Here is a 16,102-nt window from a genome sequence, read left to right on the forward strand (position 1 = left end):
GCCCCATCTTCACCTCACTTCCTTCTACAGCATGTGAAGAAACTGCCTTCTTGACTGTTGGACCCACTATTGGTCTCCTGCACTCGGTCTGCCAGAGACTTTGCATGCAGCGGAAGTCCCTAACTCACAGAGGATTTAAGACCCATCGTCTATTCTCACCTGGTTTAGCTGCCCAGTTGAAGCCGTTTCCCAGGGTGCGTCCACTGTCACATGTTGACAGCTTCTAGGAGTCGCAGGTGAGAGCTGAGTGCAGGGTGGGGACGAAAGGTGGACCAACCACCCCAGAAGGAGCACAGTGTGTCCTCCACCAGAGGTATTACCCCTCAGGCAGAGTAAGCCCGTAGAAAGACATCACCTTGCCGACAAAGGTCCGTATAGTTAAAGCTATGGTTTTCCCAGTAGTAATGTACGGAAGTGAGAGCTGGTCAGAAAGAAGACTGAAAGAAGAGCTGGTCAGAAAGAAGACTGATTGCTGAAGAATTGATGCTTTTGAATTATGGTGCTGGAGGAGACTCTTGAGAGTCCCATGGACTGCAAGAAGATCAAACTTATCCATCCTTAAAGAAATCAGCCCTGAGTGCTCACAGGAAGGACAGATCCTGAAGCTGAGGCTCCAATACTTTGGCCACCTCACAAGAAGAGAAAACTCCCTGGAAAAGACCCCGGTGTTGGGAAAGATGGAGGGCACAAGGAGAAGGGGACGACAGAGGATGAGATGGTTGGACAGTGTTCTCAAAGCTACCAACATGAGTCTGACCAAATTGCGGGAGGCAGTGAAAGACAGGAGTGCCTGGCGTGCTCTGGTCCATGGGGTCACAAAGAGTCGGACACGACTAAACAACAACAAGATTATACAATAAAAATGAACTTTCAGTCTTTTTAAGTTTGTTTGGGGTTCTGTAGGGCCTCTTTTTCTCTTTCCTGCTTGTGTCACACCCTTGAAGGAGGGAGCCACAGGATTTTGAAAGAGAGGAAGTTGTATCAGCTCTGAGTGTGCTTTTGTGGTGCGAACCATTTCCTTTTTAAAGCCTTTGACTCATGGTCATCACCTTGTTGAATCACCACAATCTGCCCAGTTTTGAAAATAACTCGCCTAGAATGAAGATATTGTAGTTTCTCTGGAGGCAACCAAAGTATGGACGAAAGGAGATAGGTAACATGTGTTATTCTCCCTCCGCAGCTCCTACTGAATTGCATAATGCCAGGCAACATTAATCAGTACTAAGAAGAATAGAGGTTCTAACATAATTTGCCCTGGAGAGACATCTCCATTAATTGCTTGCCAAGTAGCAGAAACACAGTTGATTTTACTCTACTGCCTGCAGTGTATAGGAAAACTGATCCATTAAACCAGGCTGGAAAGTGCCCCATAGCCTGCATTGCACAATGTCAAGTCATGTTAAAGTTTTGTGTGTGTTTTTTTAGCCACCCATGAGTGGTAGCTTTCTTATCATCTCAATTTCAGATTATGTTCAATTTAATTGAAGATTTCGCCCACTAGGAACAGAAATGATTTTGTGCAGGACGGACAATTCAGGGGTTGTAAGCTAGATTCAGGTCCCAAGTGTGGAGAACTAGCCCAATGCCAGGTAGGGGTTAAATGTTCTGACAGTTAGAACCCTCAGGGGCGGGCTCAGCCTGGGTATTAAACAACCCTCCCAGTGGTCAGTTGGAGTGAGAAGTGTGGAGAGTTAGAAGGAGAGTTGAGCTAGTTGAGCAGTGTGAGTCAGGAGTGAGAGCTGGGAGTTTAAGAGTCTGAGGTGGAAGTTAGCAGAGAGGATAAACAGATTGTGAAACGTGTTGTTATTGGCATTTAGTTAACTGTTAGAGGTAATAGGCCGGTATCATTTAGAGGTAATAGGCCGGTATAGGACAACTGTTATAAGCTTATTGAACAACCTTTTATTTATCAGCAACCACAAGCTTTTGTACTCAATAAACAACTTTTTAGTTCACAATATCCTCCTCTGTGGTGAATGAAGTAAGCAGGATCCAGCTAGTAGTCTGGAGGGCTGCAGCTGGGGACCGTTTGTCGTTGGTGCAGCACTCATAGACCGTAAAACGTCCGGGGTGGGCTGTACAGGGCGAAGGGCCCGCGACACCAAGGTAGCCTGATCCAGCCCCTGCCAGACCCACCAAATTTTCATCATGGTACAGATTGTAAACAGGGAACCCACAGTTTTGCTTAAAGGTTTTGAGAAGTAGGCAAACCCTACACTTTAAGGTTACATCTTTTCTATGAATTTACAGTGTAACATATAGGTGATGGCCACAGAGCTGGGCATTTTCAAGCCGAGGGGTGGCTAAACTGTGGGCTCAAAGTCCCATTAGCCAGAGTGACCAATGTCAAGGATGATGGGATTCATAATCCACCAGCATCCAGAGAGCCACCCCTGCTTTAGCCCACAGATAGCAGTGGACTTAAGCACCCATTTAGGGCTACGTTGGTTTGTGACTATTGCAATTAATGTACACATGTTCATGTATTGGGGTGCTGGGATGCGGGTGGCACAGTGGTCTAAACCACTGAGCCTCCTGGGCTTGCTGATCGGAAGGTTGGCAATTCAAATCCTCGCAGCGGCGACGAGCTCCCGTTGCTCTGTCCCAGCTCCTGCCAACCTAGCAGTTCGAAAGCATGCCAGTGACGGCAGATAAATAGGTACTGCTGCAGCGGGAAGGTAAACGGAGTTTCTGTGCGCTCTGGCACTTGTCACAGTGTCCTGTTGCACCAGAAGCGGTTTAGTCACGCTGGCCACATGACTCAGAAAGTGGTCTGTGGACAAACGCTGGTTCCCTCGGCCTGAACGAGGAGATGAGCGCCATACCCCAAAGTCGAATTCAACTGGACCTAACCATCCGGTGGTCCTTTACCTTTTTACCTTGTTGGGATGCTTCATAATGCCAGTGTTTTTATTGCTTGATGGAATCAATTTTACCTTGGAGGGAAAGCTGACCAAAACTGGAAAGAATAAGAAATACCTATTGTACCTCTGAAAACAGGAATGTGTGGCATCCACTGGTGCTATGTTGTCAGAAAAGCAGTCGCTGTTGCAAAGAGAAACAATTTTGCCCAAGTCGCCAGGGCTATAATACACATGGCTGGTGGAAAAGGTGAGCTGCAGAAAGAAACCTTTTGCCTCCCTGCTTGTAGGTCCCCAATTTTAGCCAAAAAAGCTCTGCTCAGCATTAGTATGAATTAATTTAAATGCTTCTCCAGCCATCGAGAAAACTTCTGTTTGTTTGCCTCAATCTGTCAGCTTTATTCCCTTTACTATGTCAGTCTGCAGTCTGAGTAGCATGCATTAAGTTAAAGTTGGGGCAAAAGCAAAAATAAAATAACAAACAACCCCCCCCCCCATCATTTAAGACATGAGCTACAAATTTGAAATATTCATCCCTTGAACCAGCACTATTCAGTAAAGGCAAGCATCTGCTTTGGGTGAAGCCTAAATTCTGAGGTGAAAGCAAGGTAATTTCACAAAAAAATTGAGGCCCCTTCCTTTGGGTCATACGTTATCATTCCTCTACAGGAAACTCTGCCGTCAATCTACATTTCCCACTCAATGACACCATTAAAAAGCCAAATCTGACATGACTTTCTGGTGTCCAACAGGTGATCCCAGGTTGGCTGGGATTACTTGAGGAATGAGACAAAAGTGTGAAGGGAGGCTGCTGAAACAGCAAAAGAGAGGGAATGCAATTGTGAACAACTGGGAATTGCCCCCCCTTTTAAGTAAGGTTTTTTTTTTTCCTTCAGGATATTCACTGTCCAGATTTACTATGAACTTGATGAAGAGAGCCCTGAGAACCTTAGCTTAGCCCAGGTGGTTGCTTTTCTGAACAATCTGAGTTTGGATCTCAACCTCACTTGGGTCCAGCTAAATATCAGATCACAATGAGATGTAGTCAACTTAATCCTACTCAGAGTAGACCAGGGGGGTTGGCAAACTTTTTCGGGGGGAGAACAAATTCCTATGCCCCACAAATAACCCAGAGATGCATTTTAAATAAAAGGACACATTCTACTGATGTAAAAACACGCTGATTCCCGGACCATCTCTGGGCCGGATTTAGAAGGTGATTGGGCTGGATCTGGCCCCCAGGCCTTAGTTTGCCTACCCATGGAGTAGACCCATTAAAATGAATGAGCCTAAATTATACATATCTGTTAGCTTCAATGAGTCTACTCCGAATAGGACCAGCACTGAATCCCACCCGTTATGTTTGCTGCAAATGTTGAATTCTGCTCTGTGCATTATGACGTGCCCCTCAAATATGCCACAATTTGGATCGTCCTGCTCTGAGATGGTGCCATATGGTCACTCGGACATTCACGGAGAATGGTACTCCCGGCTGGGCAGGAGACTGTGGCTCACGTGTAATTGTCAGTTATTAGTTTTATTTCCTAAAATTAAGCTCGAGAGAGGTTCCTCATTGAGTCTGGTAATGGCATACTTCTAAATGGCCCCCCTATCCCCAAAAGAGCAGTACACGATGTGACTAATAACTTTCTTTCTTTCTTTTTAAACCCTGTTGGCGATAATGAGTGTGTGAAATTTTCTATCTGGGGTAAAAAAAGGGCCTGACAAGCATGAGTGATTGACTGACGATCAAAATTATCAACATTTATAATCATTAGAATGTGGGAGAGTAATTATGAGCACGGCATAGCCGTTACATTAATTAGCTGTAATGGATGCTCACAGCCAGTGAAACGAACAGGAACAATTTAAGGTAATAATAGACGATTAACTTTTTGGACTATTTCAAATCATCTTCTCATTAGCAATGCTGTTAAGGATACCCTTTATTAAGTTCTGCAAGTTTCCATTCGAAAATCTGGGTTTCACTAGTGTGGCACACACACACACACACACACACACACACTTGCTGTCATTCAATGTATTTTTGATTTATTATTTTGCTTGAATCAACTTAGATATGCTGTTGCTATTCAACTTTCCAGTTCCTTCCTTCTTTCCATCAGGGGATCTGTCATGGTGTGGTTGCACACAACTCTAAGCGGGACATCCTGGAATCACAGAAGCCATCCCAACTTCTGTTTCGAATCCCAGAAGTTCTGCTTCTGCCGCCTTGCCTCTGCCTCCTCCATGATCCCAGAGATCGGGTGGGTGGTGGGTGGGAGAGAGATTACGGAGATTGAGTGGTGAGGATGGGAGACAGAGCACAGAATTTGGGTGCAAGAGATCATGGCGGAGTGGAACAAAAGAGCATGGAGATTGGGTGGTGTCCAGGACTGGAAGGGGAAGGAATGGTAGAGACCGCCTCCCCAGCTTGACCCTTCCAGAGAGAGGGAGAGGGAAACAGTATAGATTTACAACCGGGATTTGAGTGAGGTCGCAGCTCAGAGGTGGATGAGGGGAAAAGTTGGGAAATAATGGGAGAGGAGGAGGAAGCAACAGGGTGGCAACAGCTGATGGACACAGTGTTAGAAAGCATTCCAGACCCCAAAATTAGGTATTGAAAATGTTGATAAGATAAAAAGAGAAGATGTAATAAATAATAAGTTAGATAAGTAAATTAAAAATATATATTTGGAAAGGAAACTGCGTAAATAAGAAATTGGAGGAAGACCAGGAAGGGGAGGTTGGGGGAAGTCCCACAATGATGTTTATGAAGAAATGTTAATAATTTATGTGTTTTTTCTTATCATGTTTTTTATGTGTTTTTATGTAGTTATTAGCTTTGTATTGTATTGTGTAGTGTTTTATTTGTTATGTCATGTTCTTTTTTTTGAAAAATTGAATAAAATTATTTGAAAAAAGAAAAGAAAAAGAAAGCATTCCAGACCCCTCCTCTCCCAGAATCTGGCGAGCCTTGAAAGTAGGGGAGCAAAGAGCTCAAAGACAGAGGGCACGTAGCAGCATCCATGGAAGTGACAAATGAGGAAGTAGGAGAGACGTGAGTGTGTGTGTGTGGAGATTCACTTGGGACAACGCCATTATCCAAGAGGCTGGATTCTATAGCCTCTCTCTGTAACACTGGATAAAAAACAGATGGTAAAAAAAAATTTCCTTGTCTTTGTACGCTCCTGGGCAACCAGCCAGGAGTTGCTGGCAGCAATCTAACAGGTGGGGTTGGTGTGAGAAACAGCTCTTACTGCTTTGGTTGACGAATACAGGGCAGAATGGGAAACAGTACCCCCATTTGCCCAGAGTGACAAATACTGTTTAAGCAGCATTTGCCACACTACTGACACCCCAACAGCATTCCCCAGAGTTTGGGTTCTTTCATCATACATTCAAAGAGATGAGACCTTTATTAATGCATTTGGAGAACCAGGGAAGCCAGGAGGCCACAAAAACCCAACTGGAGTCTCAGTGAAGGGGGAACAATTGAATAGTTTCGACACATAATCTGCACTGTTCAGTTTCTCCCAAGTTGTTGTTGTTGTTCAGTTGTTCAGTCGTGTCTGACTCTTCGTGACCCCATGGACCAGAGCACGCCAGGCACGCCTATCCTTCACTGCCTCTCGCAGTTTGGCCAAACTCATGTTAGTAGCTTCGAGAACACTGTCCAACCATCTCATCCTCTGTCGTCCCCTTCTCCTTGTGCCCTCCATCTTTCCCAACATCAGGGTCTTTTCTAGGGAGTCTTCTCTTCTCATGAGGTGGCCAAAGTACTGGAGCCTCAACTTCAGGATCTGTCCTTCTAGTGAGCACTCAGGGCTGATTTCTTTGAGAATGGATAGGTTTGATCTTCTTGCAGTCCATGGGACTCTCAAGAGTCTCCTCCAGCACCATAATTCAAAAGCATCAATTCTTCGGCGATCAGCCTTCTTGATGGTCCAGCTCTCACTTCCGTACATTACTACTGGGAAAACCATAGCTTTAACTATACGGACCTTTGTCGGCAAGGTGATGTCTTTGCTTTTTAAGATGCTGTCTAGGTTTGTCATTGCTTTTCTCCCAAGATGAAGTCCCAAAGCTCCCAGAAGGACTTTCTATGTTTGCAAAGCCCACAGTAGCAAGGACTCCCACATACTAGCTCTGCAGCTCGCTGGTGACTGGATTACTATTTTTTTAAACATTGAAAGACAGATTTGTGTGTGTGTTTGTGAACAGAGACAGTGATCAGTCCTTTGGATTGATGCAGGCATTGCCCCATGAAGAAGTCCCCATGACTCCTGATCCAGGTTATCAGATCATATCCGATGAGCCCACTTAGGAACCTGCATTTACTGTAGATTTCTAGCCTTCAGTACAGCTCTAATTCCAATGGCATGTGCAGGCTCACATTTTTCATTTCAAGCCACAAAAGAACTTCACAGGAGAACGATGCTCACTTCACAGTACACCTGAACCTTTTGAGCCAAGCAAATTAATGTTCTGAACCAGCTAATTAGAAACTTTGACAACATCTTTAGTAAACAGGTGGTTTGGGGGTAGATGAAGATAGCTGTTTTGCAACCTGAAAAGTGATGCTGGAAAACGGGTGCACTCTACTAAAATACGTTTGTGATTTTGATGCCTTTAGAAAGCTTGGTTTCAAAGCAGCCAACAGTCTGAATCTCTTCAGCTTTAATCACGGCAGTTCTCTATCAGAGCAATAGGAGGTGCTGGCAGTTGTGGGAGAGTGGAAGTGGTCTAACTTCTCAGTTCTACGCCCTCCAAATCCTTTCCTGCAGGGATCTATGAATGCTCAGGATGACAAGGTTACGAGAGAACAGCTCTCTCTGCTGGAATAAAATAGTAACTCCTGGGTGGACTGTCATCGCTATAGCTCAAGGTCACTTCTTTTTATTACTACAGACCAACAGTAGTGTTGGTAGAAACAGAAAGCAAAGGACTGTCATCTTCAGAGTGAAATAAGTCAGAGACAGAAAATGATGCATCACATGTCTAAGTCATGATGAACTGTGGCTCTCTATAAAGGTCTGTGTGGCACGCGGGTGGCGGTGTAGGTTAAACCACAGAGCCTAGGGCTTGCCGATCAGAAGGTTGGTGGTTCGAATCCCCGCAACTGGGTGAGCTCCTGTTGCTCGGTCCCAGCTTCTGTCAACCTAGCAGTTCAAAAGCACATCAAAGTGCAAGTAGATAAACAGGTACCGCTCTGGCGGGAAAGTAAATGGCGTTTCCGTGCACTGCTCTGGTTCGCCAGAAGCGGCTCAGTCATGCTGGCCACATAACTCGGAAGCTGTCTGTGGACAAACGCCGGCTCCCTCGGCCTGTAAAGCGAGATGAGTACGCAACCCCAGAGTCATCTGCGACTGGACCTAATGGTCAGGGGTCCCTTCACCTTTACCATTTTTATTAATTAATAGGTGACATTGCCATCATAACTCTTCTTAAAAGATTTTGAATGATTAATATATTGTGTCATTTTTAAGGGACCTCTCATTACCATGAGAGAGTGGCTGGGGTACAAATATATTATTATTATTATTATTAATTACTACCATTTCCTTTTTAATATTCATTCATTGATAAATAAAGAATTCTGGGAGCAGTTGCTGCATATATATCATATATAAGCCCCATTCATTTCATATGGCTCACTCTCCCATTGACATGAATGGGCCCGATTCCTGTTGGATCATGCTCTGTTTCTCCACACAGGTTTTTTTTTTGTGTGTGTATAAAATGTAATTAATTTTTTAAAAATATAAACATACAACAACAACAAAAATTCAAGATCCAAATATCAAGATTACTCTGAATCTCCTGACTTCCCCCCATCCCTTCCATGGGTCCTAATGATAATATTTACAACTGCATATCAATACTATCCAAGTTTTATCCTTCCAAATTATCCACCTTTTCCATTAGTTTACAAGTGTGGTTAAAATCCTGCTAGTGTTTTAACCTGCTTACAATGGTCTTGTAAATAAATTGTAAACTTTCCCCATTCTTTTAAAAAGTTTTTGTCCTCTTGATTTCTGAGCTTCCCAGTTAAATGTGCCATTTCAGCATAGTCCATCAACTTGGTTTGCCATTCTTCTCTGGTTGGGGTTGTTTCTTCCTTCCGTCTCTGGGCTAATAGCATCCGTGCGGCTATTGTCGCATACATAAACAGTCTTTTCTGGTCGTTTGGTATCTCGGTACCTGCACTTGCTAATAAGAAGGCTTCTGGTTTTTTAACAAAAGTTATTTTTCAATTCATTATGTATCATCTCCCAGCAATTTTTATCCACACAGGTTTTCTACTGCCTTGGGCATGAAACCATGATGGCTTGTTTTCCAGCCTATGACACTGACTTACACAAAGATCAGCTTCTTAGCTTTTGTTTGGATGGCATGACTTTCAGCCTCAAATATGTACTTGGTTGGATGACAAAAAAAGATGACGGAAAAGCTTTGCTCTTGGTTGTCATTGTACATGATTATAAATATTTTCTTTCCCATCTGCAGGTGATGTGGAATTTTGCCTGTAAGAGAACATAAGGCTTGGGAAAAGGGAACTATCTTTGAATGTAATTGTCTGCGGGTTCCCCCCCTCCTGACCCACATTTTGAATTCTCAAGCCCTTAGGGCTATGGGAGGTCACAGAATTGGCTCCAGCACCTATCTGCATCACTGAGCGCCAACCTTGGCTGGACCTCAGAGGCATTGTTTCTCGCTCAGATCCATGGGTACCTCCTACAAGAGAGCTGAAGGGGAGAGACGGAAAATGTCAGACCCTAGAATTTGATTCGGAACCAGAAGCTGACGCTCTGCAGATGCCTTTTTCCTTCCAGGATGCTGTGATTTAAGGAATTGTTTTTTCCCCTTTCAAAAATTTCACTTGGAAATCTGAAGATCAGCCACCTTGAGATTGAAAGAGGATTATTTCATGTTCCTCCTCCCACCCACCCCCTTCCCCCCATTTCTGGAATGAGCAGAATTAATCCACTTAGTCTAATGCCAGGCCTCTCAGCAGGCTTGTTTATCAAGAGAACTTTTACTCCTTAGCAGCAGGGGGGGGGGTTATTCTTGGGCCACTTTATGATGCAAATGTCAGACAGGAACCTGTTTGCAAGCCAACACCCATTATTTTTCCAACATGGGAATTGATTTGCAGACATGTTTTATATATGAAATGAATGGGGCTTATATATGCTATATATATATAATATATAACAGCAGCAACTGCTCCCAGAATTCTTTATTTATCAATGAATATTAAAAAGGAAATGGTAATAATAATAATAATAATAATAATAATAATAATAATAATAATAATAATATTGTCTTCACATAAAGCTGAGCACAGGGAACAGGAAGCTGATTGGAAGCCACTATGGCCATCCTGCAGCTTATGCGCTACGAATACTGTTACTAAATCAATACATGCTTGTCATAGGCTTTCACATGCATATATTTTAAACATATGTAAATGTAAAGGTAAAGGGACCCCTGACCGTTAGGTCCAATCGCGGATGACTCTGGGGTTGCGGCGCTCATCTTGCTTTATTGGCCAAAGGAGCTAGCAAACAGCTTCCGGGTCATGTGGCCAGCATGACTAAGCCGCTTCTGGCGAACCAGAGCAGCGCATGGAAATGCTGTTTACCTTCCCACCAGAGCGATACCTTTTTATCTACTTGCACTTCGTGCTTTCAAACTGCTAGGTTGGCAGGAGCTGGGACCGAGCAACGGGAGCTCACCCCGTTGCAGGGATTCAAACCACTGACCTTCTAATCGGCAAGCCCTAGGCTCTGTGGTTTAATCCACAGCGCCACCCGCATCCCTTTAAAACATATGGCAACTCCTCAAATGCCATTAAACTACTTTATATAATCTTATCTGTAGGCAGTTTCTATACACAATGAAGAAGATTGACTTATACCATAAGTGAGAATCAAAGAATAGTAGATGGACCCTGAGCATCACCTGCCCAACCCCATGAAATGCAGGAATATGCAGCTGTCCCATATGGAGGTTGAACTTGGAACCTTGGCATTATCAGCACCAGGCCGTAACCAACAGAATTAATACCTAAAAGGATAAGGTAGCATAAAAAAATAACTGGATCTGTCATCCAATGGCACTATGAACAGATGAAACTAGGAATTGGTACCTCGAAGCCACTGCAAGACTTTTTAAAGTCTTGGCACTAGTATGTGTTGAAATAATTAGTGTGAAAAGAGAAGCAAAATATTCAAATCTTTATTGAACGTCTATTTTCAACCCCTTGTTACTTGGGGAAAACTCGGGTGTTTGAGAAGTCAAATCACAGAATGTTTAATAGCCTAACAGGAATGAACAGATAGTCTGTTAACAGGCCTGAAAGACTCTTGTCTCCTTTTGAACTGAGGTCAGTTCAAAAAATGACCCAAGTGATGGCCTTCCAAATGAAATCCATTCTTCTTCATCCTAAAATCAATTTTTAAAATTTTATTCCCAAAGTTGCACAAATTAATTACAATTATAGCAAGTGTGGAATGCTGAAATGGAGATGGATGAACCTGCAAGCCCTCTCTGACTCTTTAATATATTGTTTGCCCAGAGAGGAATTTGTCACTTCTGTTGACAGACAAAGCACCATAAATTCTAATCTACTGTGAGACATTCCTGGTCTCAGATTATCTTGCAAATACTCGTGGTGGGACCTCTACATAGCCTTTATGTTGACCTGAAATAAAGGATGATCAGAACATCTTGTCTTGAAGGGATAATGCTGCTAGTCTTGTTGTGCACTAAATTTGAAAATGATAACAGGGTGGGACTGAATAAAGTTTTGGACATACTCATTGTCTTTAAGAGCATTACATTGCCACAGAAGCATGCAAAGGAATGTTGTATTCTCTCTCTCTCTCTCTCTCTCTCTCTCTCTCTCTCTCTCTCTCTCTCTGGATAGCATGCAAAGAGGGATTGCTGCTCTGCTAAGTGTATGAATGGCCCCTCATAATTTTTCTCAACATTTCCCAGCTCTTTGCACCTCCAAATTCACCTTAAATTTCACTTGATGGCAAGTCTGACAAATAAATGGACATAATTTATATAAAATATGAGCAATTTGTATTCAAGCCCCACGTTGAGCAAAAGATTTCTGCATCACAGGGGGTTGGACTAGATGGCCCTCATGTTCCCTTCCAACTCTACAATTCTATGATTCTATGAATACACAGAAAATAATGTTGGTGATGGGCAACAGCATGACACCCGTGCTTGCAGCCCAGAACCTCTTGCACTAAGTACAGGTAGTATTACATATAGAATAAAAACTGTTCTTTTACATTCAGAAAAAGCAACTGCCCTGTTCTAGCACTTTAGCTCCATTAAGTATGTTTTCAGTTACAACTGCTAAGTAAGAAAGGAATAAAGCACCCTTCATACCCATTCAGGTTTGCTTTTATTGCATATTTGTGGGAAAGCTGTACTATGACATTTTATTACATTATCCTGCTAAAGCGGGGGTCAGCAAACTTTTTCAGCAGTGGGTGGGTCCACTGTCCCTCAGACCTTGTCGGGGGCCAGACTATATTTTGAAAAAAATAATAATGAACAAATTCCTATGCCCCACAAATAACCCAGAGATGCATTTTAAATAAAAGCACACATGTAAAAACACCAGGCAGGCCCCACAAATAACCCAGAGATGCATTTTAAAGAAAATAACACATTCTACTCATGTAAAAACACGCTGATTCCTGGACTGCCTGTGGGCCGGATTTAGAAGGCGATTGGGCCGCATCCGGCCCCCGGGCCTTAGGTAGCCTACCCCTGTGCTAAAGCAAGGTTGCCCCTTTTAAAAATGGAAGTAATTCTTAGTTTGGTCATTTATTGCATGAGTAAAAGGTAAAGGTAAACGTAAAGCAGCAGCGTCGCGAGGGGGGGCGATGGGGTGGTCCGCCCTGGATTCCAGGGGAGGGGGGTGACACTTGGGCCAGCCCCGCCCCGCCAGCGAGCCCCGAGCAAGCCGTGGAGCGAGGCAGCCTTGCCCTGCAGCCTGCTCGCAAACCTGCTCAGCGGCCTGTGAGCAAGCCGCGGAGTGAGGCTGCTCCGCCCCATGGCCCACCCGAAGCGGGCCTGCTGGCGTCGCTATGGGGCTGCCCTGCCCCTGCTGCTCGAGCCGCCGCGGAAGCAGCAGCGCCAGCCCAGACGAGTACGCACGCACGAGATGTCGTGCGTGCGCACTCCATCTAGGCCGGCGCTGCTGCTTCTGCGGCGACCTTGTGAGCCCGCCGAGTGAAAAGGCGGCTTGTGGGGCTGCTGCACGCGATCAGCAGCTCGTGGGGCTGCCGCACGTGATCAGCGGCTCGTGGGGAGCTGCCGACCACACACGGCAGCCCCACAAGCGGCCTTTTTGTTCCACGGGCTTGAGAGCCAGTGTGGTGTAGTGGTTAAGAGTGGTAGACTTGTAATCTGGGGAACCGGGTTCGCTTCCGCGCTCCTCCACATGCAGCTGCTGGGTGACCTTGGGCGAGTCACGCTTCTTTGAAGTCTCTCAGCCCCACTCAACTCACAAAGTGTTTGTTGTGGGGGAGGAAGGGAAAGAAGAATGTTAGCCGCTTTGAGGCTCCTTCAGGTAGTGAAAAGCAGGATATCAAATCCAAACTCTTCTTCTTCTTCTTCTTCTTCTTCTTCTTCTTCTTCTTCTTCTTCTTCTTCTTCAACATCACCGCGGAAGCGCCGGCGGCGGCCCTGTGACGGAGTGCGCATGCGCGACATTTCACTACTTCTTCTTTTTTTCTTTTTCTTTTTCAAATTTATTTATACTCTTCAGATTTATACATTTCACTTTTTCATTTTACATTCATTTTGAAGTTTTAAAACTTGACTTCCTTCCCCCTCTTTCTGTGGTTCCTTAAATTTATTTTTAATATCTTCTGCATATCCAAATTAACTTAACTTGCACATTTATTATACACACACACACACACACACACACACACACACACACACTTATATAGCTGCAGGTTATTACATCAACCCTGCCAGTGTTTTTATCCGTTTACAATTTATCAGTAAATATTCCATAAACCATTTCCATTCTTTTATTTAAAAAAGTTTGTTATCTTGATTTCTTATTCTTCCTTCCAAGCTACTTCTAGTTGTTGACAAACCACAGCAGTCGAGGATGGCCAGAGCGAGAATAATTGCAAAAACTTCCATGGAACAGATATAAATATCGGAAACAACAGGCAGTGCAGGTCAGTGCAGAAATACAACACCACAAGAGAGAGCAAAGAGACTTCACTGTGCACTGTAATTTTTTACTCATGACCACAACTAGCATTTCTGCTGCAGAAAAAGAAATGGCAGTTTCTTTCCACCCAAAGCATAAGTTGCTGCTCCTGCGGGAAATGTAGTTTACTCCGCAGCTAGCATTTCCACTGTATTTGTGAGTGTGGTATCAACTATGCTTGTAGGAGCATCATGGATATCTTTTGGGCTTCTGCCTAGGTCAGCACTGCTAATAGGATTCAGCACTACTCTTGTGGAAAGCAACCAAGACCTCTGCTAATGTTATGTGATTCCAAGTACACAGATGTTACAGGTGGGGCACTGGACCCGGCCATTTGGAAGCAGGGGCCACATTGCAAGGACCATGTATGAATGGGCACTTTGTCTACTCTTACTGCATGATAGGGTCAATGTCTTAAGTAGGCGTAAGTTCTGGGGATAACGGAAAGCTCACAGAGATCAAAATAGCCAAAGGGAAAACACCAACAAAGCTGGACTCAAAAGTATTGGCATAATTAATCCAGCATCTTGGCACCCATGTGCTATTTAGACATCTTGAATTCACACAATGGCTAATCTGCCTTAATTAAATTTTTGAGTGTGCACTATGGTTGCCGCTCTGTACCCAAGTAATTCCTTTAAGACCCATTTAGGTCCTGGGTGCAGGATTTCAGCCTGTGGTTACAATCCTTTCCCACATATTTTGGAGGAACACCCATTAAACTCGGCGAGTCCTGCTTTTACGTAAACATGTAAAGGGCTGGCTTGTATGACGTGTTTAGAAAATGCAGCAAATACATTTTAATAGTCTAAAATATGGTAATTTTAGACCATTAAAATGTATTTGCATCAATAAAAGATGCAATGCTACTAGTTTATAGAAACCATTGAAAATTTGAACTGTAGTCAATAGTATTTTTATTAGCCATACTGGTGGCGCCAAGACTAAACTCTCAAAAACAAAGACACCATTAACACTGCCTAAGCTGTTCTGATTTTTTTAGTTTCTGTTGTTCCTTTCTTCTTTCATCATATGAGATTTGGGAAAATTAAAGCAAATTACGTTCTGACTCAGACTACATATTCAAGCAGCCTTTAGAAGTGATCTAAGCAGTGCTTAACATCTTATATCCTGCTGATTGCAAATGCTTATGTGCTCTCATTTTGCAAGACCTGATCTCTCTGTGTGAGTTTTGCAATTTCCCTAGCACTGATTGATGGGTGGGTCAAAAGTGACAATTATGACCAAAGCCTGATCCAGAATTTCAAAGACTACTTTTTCTAATAACTGAGAACAGGAAGCAGCAGGGTAACACTTCACAGTGACCAAAGAGCAAAGGTCCTTAAAAAAAATGGAAAAGGAAACAGACTTTAAGTAATATCAGAACTCTCAGGAAGTTTAGGAATCAAAATTCCTTGTGTAAAAGGAAAAAGTGAAGTAGCTGACCCGACCCTGGAAGCATTTGTTTATTTAGTTATAAAGCAGTGGCATTATATAGAAACATGGCGTGTTGAAAAACCCAGTCCAGTTTGGATTGCAATCCTAGACATACAACTACCTGGGAGTGAGGGTGGTGGATAAATCCAGTTCTGTTCACACCTACCTAATCCACGCTTTCTTTTGAAATCTATACTTCTCTGCATTTTACAATGCAATTCTTCCAGCCAGGTGCAAAATAAAAATAAAAATGGGTATACTAGAGCAAAGTATGCAGAAAAATGCATATCTTGGTGAAAGCTGCATTCAAAATGCATTATTAGGGGGGAAATGGTTTTGCAAAAACATGCATATTAGGCAAAACACACACTTAAATCCTGATGAATTTTCAGAAGAATGTTTAGTAACTGAAATGGAAATGCGGAGAACTGAATTGAAGAATTTCTTGCCCGCCTCAATGTGTCGTCCTGGTTGTCTTGGTAACTGCTGGGTCACTGAGCTAGGCCTAGACCAGAATCAATTATTACTTAAATAGCAG

Source organism: Lacerta agilis, chromosome 9 (genome assembly GCF_009819535.1).
Source record: "Lacerta agilis isolate rLacAgi1 chromosome 9, rLacAgi1.pri, whole genome shotgun sequence".
Classification (NCBI taxonomy): domain Eukaryota; kingdom Metazoa; phylum Chordata; class Lepidosauria; order Squamata; family Lacertidae; genus Lacerta; species Lacerta agilis.